Source organism: Podarcis cretensis (assembly GCF_951804945.1).
Source record: "Podarcis cretensis genome assembly, chromosome: Z".
NCBI lineage: Eukaryota > Metazoa > Chordata > Lepidosauria > Squamata > Lacertidae > Podarcis > Podarcis cretensis.
The window spans coordinates 4,774,432-4,790,665 of NC_137184.1; positions in this window are offsets into that span (position 1 = coordinate 4,774,432).

The window sequence follows — 16,234 nt, forward strand, 5'->3', positions numbered from 1 at the left end:
TTAACCTAGTTTCACCTTCCTCTTTCTTCTGCCTTAGGTTTGGCACGTACACCTTTCACGAATGCTGTACAGCAGGGCCAGGGTGCACCCTTCAGGTTCACATACCCAAAGTTATGTGGATTCACATACCAGAAGTTAGCAGGGAGGGAGAATCTACTTCTAATTCTTTGCTGCATGGCCACAGACCGCGGCTGAACCTAGGAGAGAAGAGGGAAAGGATTTAAGCTTTCCTCATCACTTAACCTCACCTGACCAGAATCCTGCAATTCGGTTAATTTTTTAATAGGTTGCAGATCTTCTAAATTGTTATATTTACTAAATATAAGCATTTATGCTGCATAAGTTGGTGCACGTGCGTTGGCGATGCTGGTTTTACCTGTGCTTGTTTTATTGGCGGGCTTGCTTTGAACGTTGTTGTTCGTTTTATTTCTATCCCGCTTTATATTCGGGGGGGGGGGGGCTGGAATCTCGAAGCAGTTTACAACTTACATTAAAACATCAAGTGAAGCAATCTGTAATAAAACATTACTAAAGTACACATTCAAAGCAAAGTAATTAACAGGGAACTATATTATTATTTTAAAGATTTTGAAACGAAACATTACAAAGAAGGTCAGCTACAGAATGCACATTTAATGCAGCAAGGTTAACAAAAATTATCTCAAACTTTTCAAAAGAAATAATTACTACGGGAAGTCAAATATAAAATGCACATTTGAAACAAGATAATTAGCAAGAGAATAAAATAGTATCATATGCATATATTAACTTTGTTATGATGTCTATCTGTAGCTATATCTACGTATTTAATAGTTATTCTCATTGAAAGACAGGATATAAATGTGCAAGTAAACAAAGGTAAAGCATATAAAGTTTCATTTAGTTGCCATGGTACTGTGTCACACAGGTTACATGCGCCATAAGCTCATGATTTGTACAGGAACATAACAATAACCCTTCTGAATCAGGCAACAGGCCCATCTAGTCTAGTATCCCAGTGGCCAATCGGATAACTCTGGGAAACTCACAAGCAGAGCATGAGCTCAATGGCCCTTCCACAACTCTATGTCTTCCTTACAGCTGGTAAGACAGAGATGGGCTGTCTCTTAACATGGCAGTCCCACCTAGCAATCGTTCCTACCCTTTCTGAAATTGGGGCTCTGAGTGTCATGGAAGGAGAAATGAATGAAAAGGTGGAGAAAGATTTGAGTTTTGTTGAGGTTGCTGTTGGGAATTTGGGACTCTACATGACAAAGTGAGAAGCTGTGATGGCTTAAGCGTTTTGGTGAAGGTCCTGGCAGTTTCATGGCAACTGGAGAATATGTGAGTGACTTTAACAATTTTGGATTCTCCCAGTTTCTCATTTTTCCGGTCTTAAGTTCAGCTCTCCATATTTCTGCATCAGTTTGTGAAAATTTATATATGAAAATGTATCAGCATTTCAGCGCAATTTTCCCCACTCTGCACATTTGCACGTGTGCAATCTTTGTCTAGCTCCTCCCCTTTGACCTTACCGCCTTGGGTGTCCCTGCTGGGAGTACGAGACTCCCGGCGGCTTCACTCACAAGGGTCATAGGAATGTGCAAGCCCACTCACTGTGACAAGGTGATGATCCAGCGAGTGAGAAACCACGAGTAGCTGAGTGTCATATGTAGTTGTCCCTGAAAGGAAACCATAACTTTGGTATAGAGCTAACACATAAAGGCCAAAGTGGATTTTGGTTGTATTTTAAAGAGTCTTGAGTATCATTTTTTTTCTTTCCCTCCGTAGAAAACCTCCAAAAGTTCTTAAGAGTGAGGGCTTGGTTGGGTAAATTATGAATATCTTTCCGCAGAACATTTGGGAGCATAATTATTATTATTTAAAAAACCCCAGCTACTTTGTATTGTTTTCCTTTTGCTTTCTTGGTTAGCTCAGCCAAGATTTACATTGTACAATTTAAAGAGCTCTGGAACAGCAGTAAAGAGGTGTTACTCTCTCCTACCCCAGTTTTTAAATTAAGGGCAGTGAAGAGGGGAGTCTGAAAGGGCTGACTTTGAAAGTGATGTTAAGAAGACATGGAAAAGGACAGGTGATTGGTAAATTTGATTGGACTTGCTGTGTGGAAATTTAAAGAGACCTAGTCCCGCTCAAAAGAACAAAATCTATATAGAGTCTGGTCAGAGCTTTCAACTCTGCAAGGTTGAAATCATGCAAGTTAATTGCATGTAATATGCGATTGTACTGTACAGTGGAAAATTTGTGGGCCAGCCAAGGAAGCTGAATCCTGATAAGACAGAGGTGTTGTGTCCAAGAGGTGGAGAAATAGCCTGTTCTGGATGAAGTTGCACTCTCCTGGAAGAGGCAGGTTTGTAGCTTGAGATACTACATTGTCACTGGAGGCTCAGGTGACCTCAGTGGTTGGGAGTGTCCATTTCCATATATGGCTGGTTCATCAGCTATGACCCATTTTGAATAGTGATAACTTGGTGATGGTACTCCATGCTCTGCTAACTGGATTACCGCGATACAACTCTACATGGGAATGCCTTTGAATAAGACTCAGAATTTTCAGCTGCTCCAAAATGCAGCGGCCGGATTACTTGCTGGGGTTCCATTTAGAATCCATTTTGAAACAGCTGTACTGATCACCAGCTCATTTCCACACCCAATTCAAAGCGCTCTCAAGACAGCTTAGGGACCAAAGATGCCTCTTTCAATACAGACCCTCTCAAGTTAAGATCAGTAGAGGGAACCCTCTTGTGAGTTCTTCCACTCACAGAATTTGGGAGGGTGGTGGTCCAGGAAAGGGTATTCTGGAAACTGTACGTGCTGCGAACTGTAGCTCTGAAAGGTCAGCCCCTTCAACAAATTGCAGTTCCTGGGTTTCTCCATGACTGCTAAAGTGGTATAATAGTGGTTCAAATGTATGGTGTGGATTGGACATATGTCACAAAATTTGGAGAAAGATCTGAAGGTTAATTACCATCTGATTTGCACATTAATCTAATTAATCATAGTGGGATGCTTTTCCAGAGGAGAGAGCCAACTGTGATTCTACTTTATGATGAATACTTTTTAAAATTTATTTGCTTGGCCCTTGTACCTGCAAACTGGCTATAGGTTTTATCTGTTCCTCTGAATTTTATGGTTTGTTTTCCAACAGCTGATTTTGGCTGTTTTTTCTTTATTTGATCGAGTCAGATAATTGGTTCATCTCGCCTGGTATTGTCTACATTGGCTGATGATGACTCTGCAGGATTTTAGACAGGGGACATTACCAGCCGTACAGGAAGATGTCAGGGATTGAACCTGGACCTTTTTGCATGCAAAGAAAATGCTCTACCACAGAGTTATGGCTTTTCTACCTCTGTATCAGCTGTTCCTCCATAAGGGCACAGGTAGAATGCATTTTATATGGATTTATGCATGTAATCTGGCAGTTCTGAGCCTGTACTGGACTGCATCTTGCACTGAGCACCTGCTCATGACTGAACTGCTTGCCCATTCTCACTGTTTTTTAATAAAAAAGCTTAATAATTATATGCAAAATTATATGCCAGGAATACATATCATGCTTATAATATGTATGAAATGAATAAAGCCCCATATTTCTGCAACATGATTTTATAAGAATTAACCTAAGTGTTTTTATACAGCTTTATGCATTGTTTTATGAACCTGTTTATGTCCTGGTTATTTGAGGAAACCTGGAATGCACCACACATAAAATAATACATATAATATTATATGTACAGAAATGTGTATGGCATTACACATAATACATTGGAACCATTAGCATTTTTAGAGACACTTGGTAAAAAGCAACAAAAAATAAATAAGAAATAATGTCCTTTATGCTTCCCATGAAGCACCCAAAAGTGATTTATAATGAATATATAAAAGTTAACTATATAAAAACTGTTAAAACATTTGCATATATAAAAAGTTTAAAACAAAACCAGCATATCAATCAATTAATAAATCATCCTAGATGCATCCCTACTTTTCCCTGTTGCTGCTTGATATTACATATTTATCTCTAATTCACCTTTCATTCCTTATATTCAATTTACAAATTAATTTTTTCCTTACTCCTTATCCACCAGCTGTTGATTTATCAATTCCCACTCATATATTTACATAACAATATCATATTCCCTTAGAAGACAAGAGATTATACATACCCCTGCCTATCCACTTTAAATCATGACTTATTATTTCTATATTATTTTTTTCTTTCTTTTCATCTTACATGTGCTGCCATCTGTATCTATTGTCTCCACCATCTTTAACTTCTCAGTAGTTGCCCATCTTCACTTTTCCAGTCCACACTCCTCACAGCCAGTGTCCATCTCCTGTCTAGCGCCATATTATTTTGCAATTCATGTTGTCTCCACAACATTTGCACTCTATTATCTGTTGTGATGTTCTTTCTCAAGGACAGCCATCTGGCATTAACTCTAAACAAGAAGGGCTCTCTTCATGCATTCTAACAAACATTGTCGCAGAGACCAGGCCACAAAGTCCATTGGTGATAAAGACCATCATTCCTCAAAGACTTTTAAATACTAATAAGATCCCTGTCCTCTGCCATTGCTCCACCAGTTTTGCATCCACCGTGTTTCCAGACAGAATTACAAGTCTCTCTTTGTGATGGCCTGGGAATCCAATTCAGAGGCTGAACCAGAGGAATCCCAGCCTGCACAGGAGTCCCCGCCTCCAGGGCCAGCTGAGCTGGGGCAGGGCCTTGATTCTAAAGCGCCTGCACCTGTGCCGGATCCTCAGGAGCAGGCACCAGGTGAATCCACTCTGGCTCCGGAGGTGGTTGAGGACTCAGTGCCTACAAGTGAGTCTCCCCCTGGGTCCAGTAACCCTTCAGCCTCTCCTGAACTGCAGAGGCTCAGGGCAGAGAGGCGAAGGGAACTGGTTTCTCCCAGGAGGAGTGCTCGCCTTAAGGCCAGGAGAGGCGGGTCTCCTGGGGGCCGGGACCGCCCCTGGCCTCAGAGAAGATAAAGGCCAATCAGCCCGGTCCCGGGTTGCGGGAGCAACGTCGTTAAAGAGCTGTTTCGGCCAGCATCCAGTCCTGTTCCCCCAGAGTTCCTGTCCTTGCCCGGCTTCTCGCTGTGGACCCCGCTTCGCCCGTGGAGGACTGTCTGCCGACCCTCAACTCAGGTCCTGGACCCAGTGGCGTAGCGTGGGTTGTCAGCACCCGGGGCAAGGCAAGTAATTTGCGCCCCCTAACCCGTGGATTTGCGCCCCTTAACCCTAACCCCCAGATGTTGCGCCCGGTGCGGCCGGCCCCCCCTGCACCCCCCACGCTACGCCACTGCCTGGACCTCGCCCCACGGTAACCTCCCCCCTGGACCAGCACACTCTGGTTTCTTTTTTAAAAAAAATATGCTATCATCTCCAACAACTCAACCTTTGGTCTTTATTTCCAGTTTCTGTTTTTCCCCTCAGTCAGTCCAGGAGAGGGTAGGGAATATCTCTTGTTTAAAAAAAATAATTACCGTATATGTATAAACAGTGTCCCTTTTCCTCTGCCCTTGCTTCAACAGTTTCACACACACCTTTCCAACACAGTTCCAAATTTATTCTGTCTCCGGGAGTGCAGAATTCTAGCATTCCAAACTAAATTGTAACTCGAAGAGAAAAATAAACAAAGTCTCTCCCCTTTCTCCTTCACTTCACAAGCTTCTCTTTTATTTAAATACAGCCAGTTATATCAAGCTAAGGTTAGTTTAAACTCTAGGGTCCTCTTTTGTAAGCATTTATTCCATTAAGGGTAACCACAAAAACAAGGAACCTTAAAAACATAGAGAGCTACCCATCTCCTCTTCCAGTTCTCTATGGCAGGAATCAACTTCATCACCAACCTTGGTTCCAGCAGCCAAATTTGTCAGCAGCTTGTCCCCCCACACCTTCCCCACATCTTTAACTTAGTTCCAATTAGCCAAATTGAGAAGGGAATCTGCACCTGCCATGGCAGATACGGAGGCTGGCTCACTGGCAGAGAGCTTGAAAACCCAGTGCCATTCTCTTCCAGCCTGTTTCAGAGCCTTCTTGCTTCAGCAGTGGCAGGATCGGGATCCACGGTGACCACAGGTTCTCAAGTCCCCCTGAACTGTCTCAGAGAGTTTCAGGGGACATCTCAGTCCCAGTTGCCCCTCTCCTGTCTGTCGGAGCCTATCCTGATCACAGGAAAGCAGCCGCCATGGCTGCAGCAGAAGCAGAAGCCCTGCTGGCCATCATTGTTGACAATGCTGAGCTAGATGGACCAATGGACTGACTTGAAACAGGGTAAGTTTCTGTTTTCTATATTCCCAAGAAGGACAATAGGCTTCAGATGAGCTCCAAGTCTCATAAGATCTAATGAGGTTCTGTTATGCCATGCTTGGCTCCAGCTCATAACCAGGATAGAACAATACATTTATGGGCACGGTGAAGAGTGCAGAGAAACATTTGGGTGGGTGGGGGAATTGTATCATGAGGTATGAAAAATCATCAGATTCAGAGATGTTGCTCTATTGTCAGAGAGAGAGAGAGAGAGAGAGAGAGAGAGAGAGAGATGTATGTAAATGCATTTGATAATACTTCAGGGTCCTCTCTCCTTTCAAGACTATTTCCAGCACAAGAGATTTGACAGGACATTTCCCCTTGGAAACAGATGCTTGCATAATTTTTCTTTCCCTCTCTCAGATTCAGAGCCCACAAGGTAAACCAGGAAATGTGACTAAGTACCCAGCTTGGCAATCACTTTGTTTTCTTTGGATTCCAAAGACTTTAATTCCCTTCCATCCATATTAAACATCTGGAAGTGAACAGTTTCTGTTTGGTCAGAGAAAAATTGCAGACACAACCTGGTTGGCCTTCTCAGAAAATAATATGGAGTTGGGATTACGGAATGTCAGGGTGGGGTAGAAAGCAGGCTGTGATTCGGATGCAAAACAGCACACAGACACTACACACACAGAGGAATTGGGAACTGTTTCAAGATATTCAACAGAGCATCCTTCTCTAACCTGGTGCCCTAACTTGCGAGATGAACTGCAACTCCCACATGTCATAGTTAAGCAATGGTATTTGCTACAAGGTGTAGAGATGGCAGCTAGCTTGAGGGGCTTCAAAGGGGGATTAAAAACATTGCCCGAGGAGGATAAGGTTATCAATGGATGACTGTATGCTGCCTCCTATATTAGTATGCCTCTGAATACCAGGAGCTAGGGATCTTGAGTGGGAGAGTGCTACTGCACTCGTGGCCTGCTTGTGAGTTCCCCAGAGGCATCTGGTTGGCTGCTGTGGGAACAGAATGCTAACTACGTAGGCATTCATGTTTAAGCCCCAGCCAGTATGGTTAATGGTCAGAGACAATGGGAGTTGTAATGCAAAATATCTGGAGGACACGAGGTTGGGGAAGGTTGCTAGGGAGTGTCATGGCACTTAAGAGCTGCTAGGAAGCATCATGGCACCTTCCTCAAACTAGTAAATGATGAACAGCACCCCAGATCTAGATTTACTCTGAATTCAATTTAGTATACTTCCAAGCTGTTTTGTGTGGAATCACTGTCTGAGATGAAAAGGATAGTCTTGCATCAGAGGCTCCTTATCTCTCTCCTCAGTAGCCTTAGGAGATGAGAAGGGAAGAGAGGAAGGGAAATGGGTCTCTAAGGAGAGCCACAAAGATGGGCAAAGGCTTCTCTCTTTTTTGTCTATGAACCTCTTAAGCTGTCACTCCCTGATTCTAGGGAAGCTTATATGTATTGAATTAGTTTCTGAGTTAACAGAGGGCATTAAAAGTCTGAAATTTGGAAGGGAAATGCCCCCCCCCTCAGCACCCACACAATTGCTTTGCCCACAAATGGTTTTAACAGGTCATGTGTACATAGCAGTACCTCACATATAATGTTTTCAGTTTGGGTCAAGCATGTCTCTCTCCATTCCTTAATTCAGGGATGGAGACTCATAGGCCTATGGGCCAGTGCAGTCCTCTGGGCCTCTCTAGTCTCTGTGTCTCTTCCCAGGCCGGTCCTGCTCTTCCCAAGCAGCACCAGTCAATACTAGATGCTTTGTACATGTACTGCTGTCAAGCCAGGTGTCCTCCACCCTATAGTTGTGCATCCTACTGGTATAGCAATATTTGCAAGCAATGACAAACCTAGATAGCATCTTAAAAAGCAGAGACATCACCTTGCCAACAAAGGTCCATATAATTCAAGCTATGGTTTTCCCAGTAGTGATGTATGGAAGTGAGAGCTGGACCATAAAGAAGGCTGATTGCCAAAGAATTGATGCTTTTGAATTATGGTGCTTGAGGAGACTCTTGAGAGTCCCATGGACTGCCAGAAGATCAAATCTATCCATTCTTAAGGAAATCAGCCCTGAGTGCTCACTGGAAGGACAGATCCTGAAGCTGAGGCTCCAATACTTTGGCCACCTCATGAGAAGAGAAGACTCCTTGGGAAAGACCCTGATGTTGGGAAAGATGGAGGGCACAAGGAGAAGGGGACGACAGAGGATGAGATGGTTGGACAATGTTCTCGAAGCTACCAACATGAGTTTAACCAAACTGCAGGAGACAGTGGAAGACAGGAGTGCCTGGCGTGCTCTGGTCCATGGGGTAACGAAGAGTCGGACACGACTAAACGACTAAACAACAACAACAGCACATTTGCAAAGCTAAGCAGGGTCCAATATGGTTTCAAATTGAATGGGAAACTGCTGGACTAGATGCCTCTCAGTGTCACTCTTAATTCTACAATTCTATCTGGTTATTCCTGCCTATGTGTAGAACCTTACATTTGTTCCTATTGAAATTCATTTCATTTCAACACAGTGCTTGCAGATGTAGATTTAGGGGAGTGTGACTGGTTCAGTCGCACTGGGTACCGAGCCTTGGGGTGCCGTGGGGGACGCCACAACTATGATTTAGAATGGAGAGTGAGAAGTGGGTTTTGGGGTACCAAATTTTGGCACTGCATAGGGTGCCACTGAAATTTGAGACCCTGCAATATGTCAGCGGTTCTTGTGTGTATGAGGGAAAGAAATATATTAAGGAACTTATAGCTGATTCTGATTATTGAGTGACATATGAATGTGTGAAATAAAAATGAATAAAATATTTTTTCTCAAAAAATTAAATGCCACACTTTCTCGTGCTTATCCAATCATATTACATACTATCTTTTTCTAATTCCAGTCTTGCTCCTTGATCTTGTCAAGTCAAAAAGTGAGTGGTTTGTTGTTGTTTTTTACTTGTTCTGCTAAAACTATGAAAAACACAGATTAAAGATTAAACACAGAATATGTGCATGTATACTTCAGATTTCCTAAAGTAATCAGCACTTAAACACAATACAACAATGCATATAATGGTATAAAATACTTAAGTGTTAATATGTATAAAATTATTCTTCAGAAATATAGTATCACATGGGACTTTATTATACACATTATATGTATAATATATGTATAGGTAAAGGGACCCCTGAACGTTAGGTCCAGTCGCGTACGACTCCGGGGTTGCGGTGCTCACCTCGCTTTATTGGGCAAGGGAGCCGGCATACAGCTTCCAGGTCATGTGGCCAGCATGACTAAGCCACTTCCGGCGAACCAGAGCAGCACACGGAAATGCCATTTACCTTCCCGCCGGAGTGGTACCTATTTATCTACTTGCACTTTAATGTGCTTTCAAACTGCTAGGTTGGCAGGAGCAGGGACAGAGCAACGGGAGTTTACCCCATCGCGGGGATTCGAACCGCCGACCTTCTGATCGGCAAGTCCTTGGCTCTGTGGTTTAGACCATAGCGCCACCCGCATCCCTATAATGTACCGTATGTACCTTTATGCATGAAATTAGTTGAGCTTTTTATTATAAAACCTAGTAATATATTAGTCGCCTGCCAACCTAGCAGTTCGAAAGCACCCCTGGGTGCAAGTAGATAAATAGGGACCACTTACTATCGGGAAGGTAAACGGCGTTTCCGTGTGCGGCTCTGGCTCTGGCTAGAGCAGCGATGTCATGCTGGCCACGTGACCCGGAAGTGTCTCTGGACAGCGCTGGCCCCTGGCCTCTTAAGTGAGATGGGCGCACAACCCCAGAGTCTGTCAAGACTGGCCCGTACGGGCAGGGGTACCTTTACCTTTACCTTTAATATATTAGTATATCAGTCAGCACTAGCTGTAAAAAGTTGTCTGATGCATGCATGACCAGGTTGGCGCTGCCAAATTCCATGTATAAATTTCTTCAAGATGGATTCTTCTGTGACCCCTGGGAGCACTGCGCTTGCATAGTATGTGCCCACAAAGGCAAGAATGGATCTAAGCTAGTCATATCCATTATTTTCAATGAGTCTGTTCTGAGGAAGGCTAGCATTAGATACAACCTAAGATCTGGAAATAAGGAACAAAATGGGCTGTTTCCAATGCTTATTAAAGTAGACCTGCTGAAAATAATGAGCGTGACTAACTTAAATCTATTAATTTCAGTGGGTCCTACTCTGAATAGAATTTAGCTTGATACAACCCGGTGGAGTATTCCCAATATTTTCCAATAACCTGGACAGAAACTTGATCAGGTAATCTAGAATTCTGGGTTGCAGGTTATAAGTGAATCTTTAAGTCACACATTCGGCTGCAAGATGTTGAATGCTGAGAGAAATCAAATGCTGTACAAGGTTGTGTGATTCAGCCCTTAATGATGGGCCTGTAGAAGCACCTTAGGGATCAAAAAGATCTCTCTACAGCCATCCTCTTTGCCTTTTGATTTCCTCCTTTCTCTGTTCTTATAATCTTACTGTATTTTGTGTGTGTTTTTTTAAGACGGAAAGTATGTTTTCTTTTACCCAGTGAACAGCCTTAGGCTATGAGCAAAGGAGCTGAGATTTCACAGAGATAAAAAGTCAAACAGATGAAACTGTGTGTATGTGTATGTGTGTCAACACCAGTTGACAAGATTTCTGGCTGGTAGCGCAGGATGTTGAGAAACCAAATCCCAGGTCAATGTGTGTCTGGCTCCAAAGACCGTACTCACAGGGAATGTTTGAGTGACAGCCACAAGCTATGCAATGCAACTGGCTTACTATTTCTAAAATAGAGCAGAAAGACCATAGCTCGGCAGAAGAGCACACACTTTGCTTGCAACTGGTTTATCTAGCTCAGTATTGTCAACCACCTCCTTCCCTTTAAACCCTATTGAGTGTTGAGATCAGTAAAGGGGCCTGTGCCACCTCTGGACGTTCAGAGGGTGGTGGCCTAGGAAGGGCCTTCGCAGTGGCAGCCCCCAAGTTGTGGAATTCCCTTTCCACAAAGGTGTGCCTGGAACCTTCATTGTATAGATTTCATCATATTCTAAAGACCCACCTATTTATCCTTCCCTTTGACCATTGAGACATAATATATTTTAGAACCCACCCAATTATTTTCCTTGTAAAATATTTTAACTGATGCTAATATTGTGTTTCTACTACATGGCTTTTACCTGCCCTGAGACCTTTTGGTGAAGGTAGGTAATAAATCTCAATCAGCATCAGCCTTGAGTTATAAATCCTTTGCACACAGCAGTTATTATTATATTTATTTATAATATAATTTATTTTCCCCTGACCGAAAAGCAAGGCAGCTAACACAAATTAAGACAACTTGGATAAAATGCAACAAGCTCAAAACATTAAAAAAAATAATCATTAGAGAGTAATGAACATGTAATAGAATTAAAAACAAATCTATCAAAATACATATAATAAAGTTTTCCTTAAAAAAAGAGTTTCCAAAGGCCTGTCAGAGGAAGGACAAGGAGGGAGCCAGTCCAGCTTCTCTGGGAAAGGAGTTCCAAAGTATGGGAGCTGCTGCCACTGAGAAGACTATATTGTTGTTTCAAGCAAGGTTTGAGGTGTTATATTGATGTTGTGGTTGTTGTTGCATTTATACAGAAATGACAAATAATTAAATGCTGCCTTTCCTATTGTGATGAAAATGTTTGTTATTATGTTTGACCTTTATTTGAATGTGTTGATTTTATATTTTTATAGATTTATGAGACCCTAGGGCTTTATCTGTAAAGTGTTGTATACAATTGTTGTCGTTATTATTAATTAATTAATTAATTAATTAATTAAATTTATATATCACCCTTCATCCAAAGATCACAGGGTGGTTTAAACATAACAATAAAAAATGAAAACACAAAACACACAACACAATAACAAAACAAGCAAACGAAAACCTTCAATAATCCCGCTCTCACAAACACATTGAAAAGGATTGTTTAATCAGTCAAAGGCATGGGTAAAAAAGAATGTTTTTGCCTGGCACCCAAAGGTATATAATGATGGTGCCAGCCTTCCTGGATACAACACCCCACAAGTAGGTAGCCACTGCAGAAAAGGCCTGTTCTCCTGTTGCCTTCGAAAGGGGGGCACACAAAGATGATGGTCGCAGGGTCTGGGTCAGTTCATATGGGGACAGGCAGTCCTTGAAGTATGCAGTCCTGAGCTGTTTATGTCAGATGAATAAGAAGATAATTCCTTCTCTAGCAAATTTCAGCGGTTCAGGAATATAGACTCTGCATAGCCCTCCAAATTGTTGGAGCCCTCTTCTGGTGGGATGGGGCAGAGCAGGTTTCTGGGGTCTGTGGCCATAGCAGTGGTACAGCAAGCAATGTGTTGACACAGTAAATGGCTCACTCTGCCTCTTACAAATGGGCTGCTATGTCGCTGAATTATTTAAGTCCCAGCAGCGGCCAATTATGCAGATCCAATTATCTGTTTAGGGAAGCTTAGCTGGAACAGCTTGTAGTTGTAATGCTTTATATTTCCACCATCACCACTGCAAGCCCCACTACCAGCAAATGCTGGTTGAAAGGGGCTTTCAGATCATGAATGCATCCATGTCACTTAGCATATGGGTTTAAAAGAAGCCTCAGTATCATTTAACAATGCCATTTTTATCCTCATTGCATCAACACATACAATGGAGGAAGTGATGGGGTGTCAGGAGCTGTGAAGGGAGAGAGAGAGGGAGCAAGTACAGGAAAAGAGATGAGTGTAGATGAGGTGGGGAACCTCAGGCCCTGGGGAACCAAATGTGGCCCTCCAGTCTTCTCTGACTATCTGGGTTCTCCACAGGCCACACACCATCCCTGGCCACCTTCTCTCTCCCCAGGAAGCACCACTAGTCAGCCCTGCTTTGTACCTTCATTCAGCATTTTTGCCTGGTTGCAACGTGTCCATGAACTCTTTTAAGACCTCTTAAGGTAAAGGTAAAGGGATCCCTGACCATTAGGTCCAGTCCTCGCCAACTCTGGGGTTGCGACGCTCATCTTGTTTTGTTGGCTGAGGGAGCTGGTGTACAGCTTCCGGGTCATGTGGCCAGCATGACTAAGCCGCTTCTGGCAAACCAGAGCAGCACACGGAAATGCTGTTTACCTTCCTGCAGGAGCGGTACCTATTTATCTACTTGCACTTTGACATGCTTTTGAACTGCTAGGTTGGCAGGAGCAGGGACCGAGTAACGGGAGCTGACCCCGTCATGCGGATTCAAACCGCCGACCTTCTGATCGGCAAGTCCTAGGCTCTGTGGTTTAACCCACAGCGCCACCTGCGTCCCAAGCTTAAGACCTCTTGCTTGTGTGTAAAAACACACCTAATGTTCAAAAGGGAAACTTACATTTGTTGCTCTGCCCACTTTTGCCTCTGAGCCCACCCACCCTTTTGATGCAGCCTTCAGGCTGAAAAAGAGAGACCATCTGGAAATAGAGCTCTGAGGAGTGAGGTCAGACGGGCTGTAAGCATTTTATATCCTTTAGCTGCATGGTGTGGGACTCCAACTCTCGCCAGCCACCCAGCAAGCCTGGCCAGTGGGCAGGGATAATGGGCAGAGGCACCAGGTTGCCCCCATGATCGAGGGGGCCCAGCGTGTGACACGCTTGTGTGACAACACACGCATGTCGCATGGCGTCACAAGCGCATTTCTCCACACTGCACAGACTAGGGCAGCTTTCCGCTAGGCCATGCTGGTCCTAGCAGTGTCTCCCAACTAGAGCTGCGCGGTAAATTGATAAATTGACAGAAATCGGTATGGCGTTCAGATCTCAATACTGGTTTCAGACAATTTCAAACACTTCAAGTGCCTCTATTTTAGCGGGACATCACACATTTCAGAAGCCCATCCCAGTTTCTGGTTGGAACCGTGAATGTCTCACTTTCCCTTCCTGAGCCGACTGTGGCAGTTATTGGCACAAACTTTTTTTTTGCAAACAGAGCAAGGAAGTGTGTGTGTGTGAGTATCATACTTTACTTTTCCTATCTCTATGGTGTGCCTGCATGTTGGATGTTGGGACTGGGCTCATGATCAAGCAGCCAATCCAAGCCTGCTACCTAGACTTATCCAAGCTTATCCACATAACACCGGTCTTGAAAGACCTACATTGGCTCCCAGTACGTTTCCGAGCACAATTCAAAGTGTTTGGAACAAGCCACTAAGAAGGTATTGAAGAGCAAGAGTTCCCTAAACCTTTAAAGCCCTAAATGGCCTCGGCCCAGTATACCTGAAGGAACGTCTCTACCCCCATTCTTCTGCCTGGACACTGAGGTCCAGCGCTGAGAGCCTCCTGGCGGTTCCCTCACTGCGAGAAGCAAAGCTACAGGGAACCAGGCAGAGGGCCTTCTCGGTGGTGGCACCCGCCCTGTGGAACGCCCTCCCACCAGATGTCATAGAGAAGAACAACTACCAGACTTTTAGAAGACATCTGAAGGCAGCCCTCTTTAGGGAAGCTTTTAATGTTCAACAGACCACTGTATTTTAATATTTTGTTGGAAGCTGCCCAGAGTGGCTGGGGAAACCCAGCCAGATGGGCAGGGTATAAATAAATTATTATTATTATTATTATTATTATTATTATTATTATTATTAGCCATGCTGGTGCCCAGTAAGCTGCCCATGAGCAGGGGGAAAGACTTCCTGAGCGGGGGGGGGGGTGGATCTCTGCTGGCACTTTCCTTTGTGGGCCTCTCTCTTTGTCTCTCCTTCCCCACTTTCCCCCTTTAGGGTCTCCCATTTACGCTGAATGCCTCAATGTCAGGATCCCCACCCCACCCTAGTGCATTATCCATTGATTGCAATTAAGCTGACTCTATTTTACAATATTAGAAAGATCTAAGGAAAGAAAGAGAGAGCTTGCTAGCAAAAAGGATCCCCCAAGCTCTCTCAGTCCTAATTAAAAGTTATTCGTCTAAGGCCGATGGGCATTTGGATAGCTGGTGTGGAGATTAACCAAATCACCTTGGGTACCTCTGAACACAACTTTAGAATGTAAGTTAAAATACACAGCTCTCATGTAAGGTCAGGGAAAGCTTCCCTCCTCCCCCCCCCTTTGTGGGGTGTCTGTGTCCTGATTTATACATCTTGAAATCTTAGCAGACTGAAAAGCCTAGCAAATAAAGTTCTGGGGGGGGGGGGGCGAGTGTGGTGGGAATGGCTGAAGCACTTGGCACCCCAATTTACCACTAAAAGTTTGCTTCTTTCCTTTAATCACCATACTGCTTGGACCTTCATATTGCATTTATTTATTATCTGATCCCCAAACCAAGGAGATAAGTGACTATACAATCTTTAGAAGACATCTGAAGGCAGCCCTATGTGTTATTATGTTTTTATATATGTTGGAAGCTGCCCAGAGTGGCTGGAGCAACCCAGTCGGATGAGCGGGGTATCATTGGAGAAAGGTTGGAGGGTATGCAATTTGAGCTGGCAATGTCATACCAGCTGAAATTGCCCGCAGACAGCAAAGGCTCTGTCTACCTGCCTGCCTGCACCTTTGAGAAAGCCCCCTGCCCTTCTGGCTCATGCGAGAGCCAGAAAGCCCCAGTGCCCCTCTGGCTTGCATGAGTCTGAGTGGTATAGGGGCTCACACACCCTCCACCCCCCCGAGAAGTTCAACAAAGCCCCAATGCCTCTTCAGCTCATGCAAACTGGAGCTGTATGGTGCTTGCTCAGTAGGGCTGGGCAAATTGAGGTATTTAGCTGCTGATATATCACGATGTTGAAAACCAAGTATCGCCCAGTTCTTCCGCCAATGCTGCACAAACTGGTATAACCTCATGTGATGCTGCATCCTCCGGAGGAGGTCAAGCACTCTGGTGAAGCTAGGCACTAAAGCAGTGACACATGACATCGCAAACGCACCAAGTGTGTTGGGGCCGCTTGACATTGAGGGGGCCACGCTGATGACTTGATCTCCTTGAGTTGGTGCGCTTGA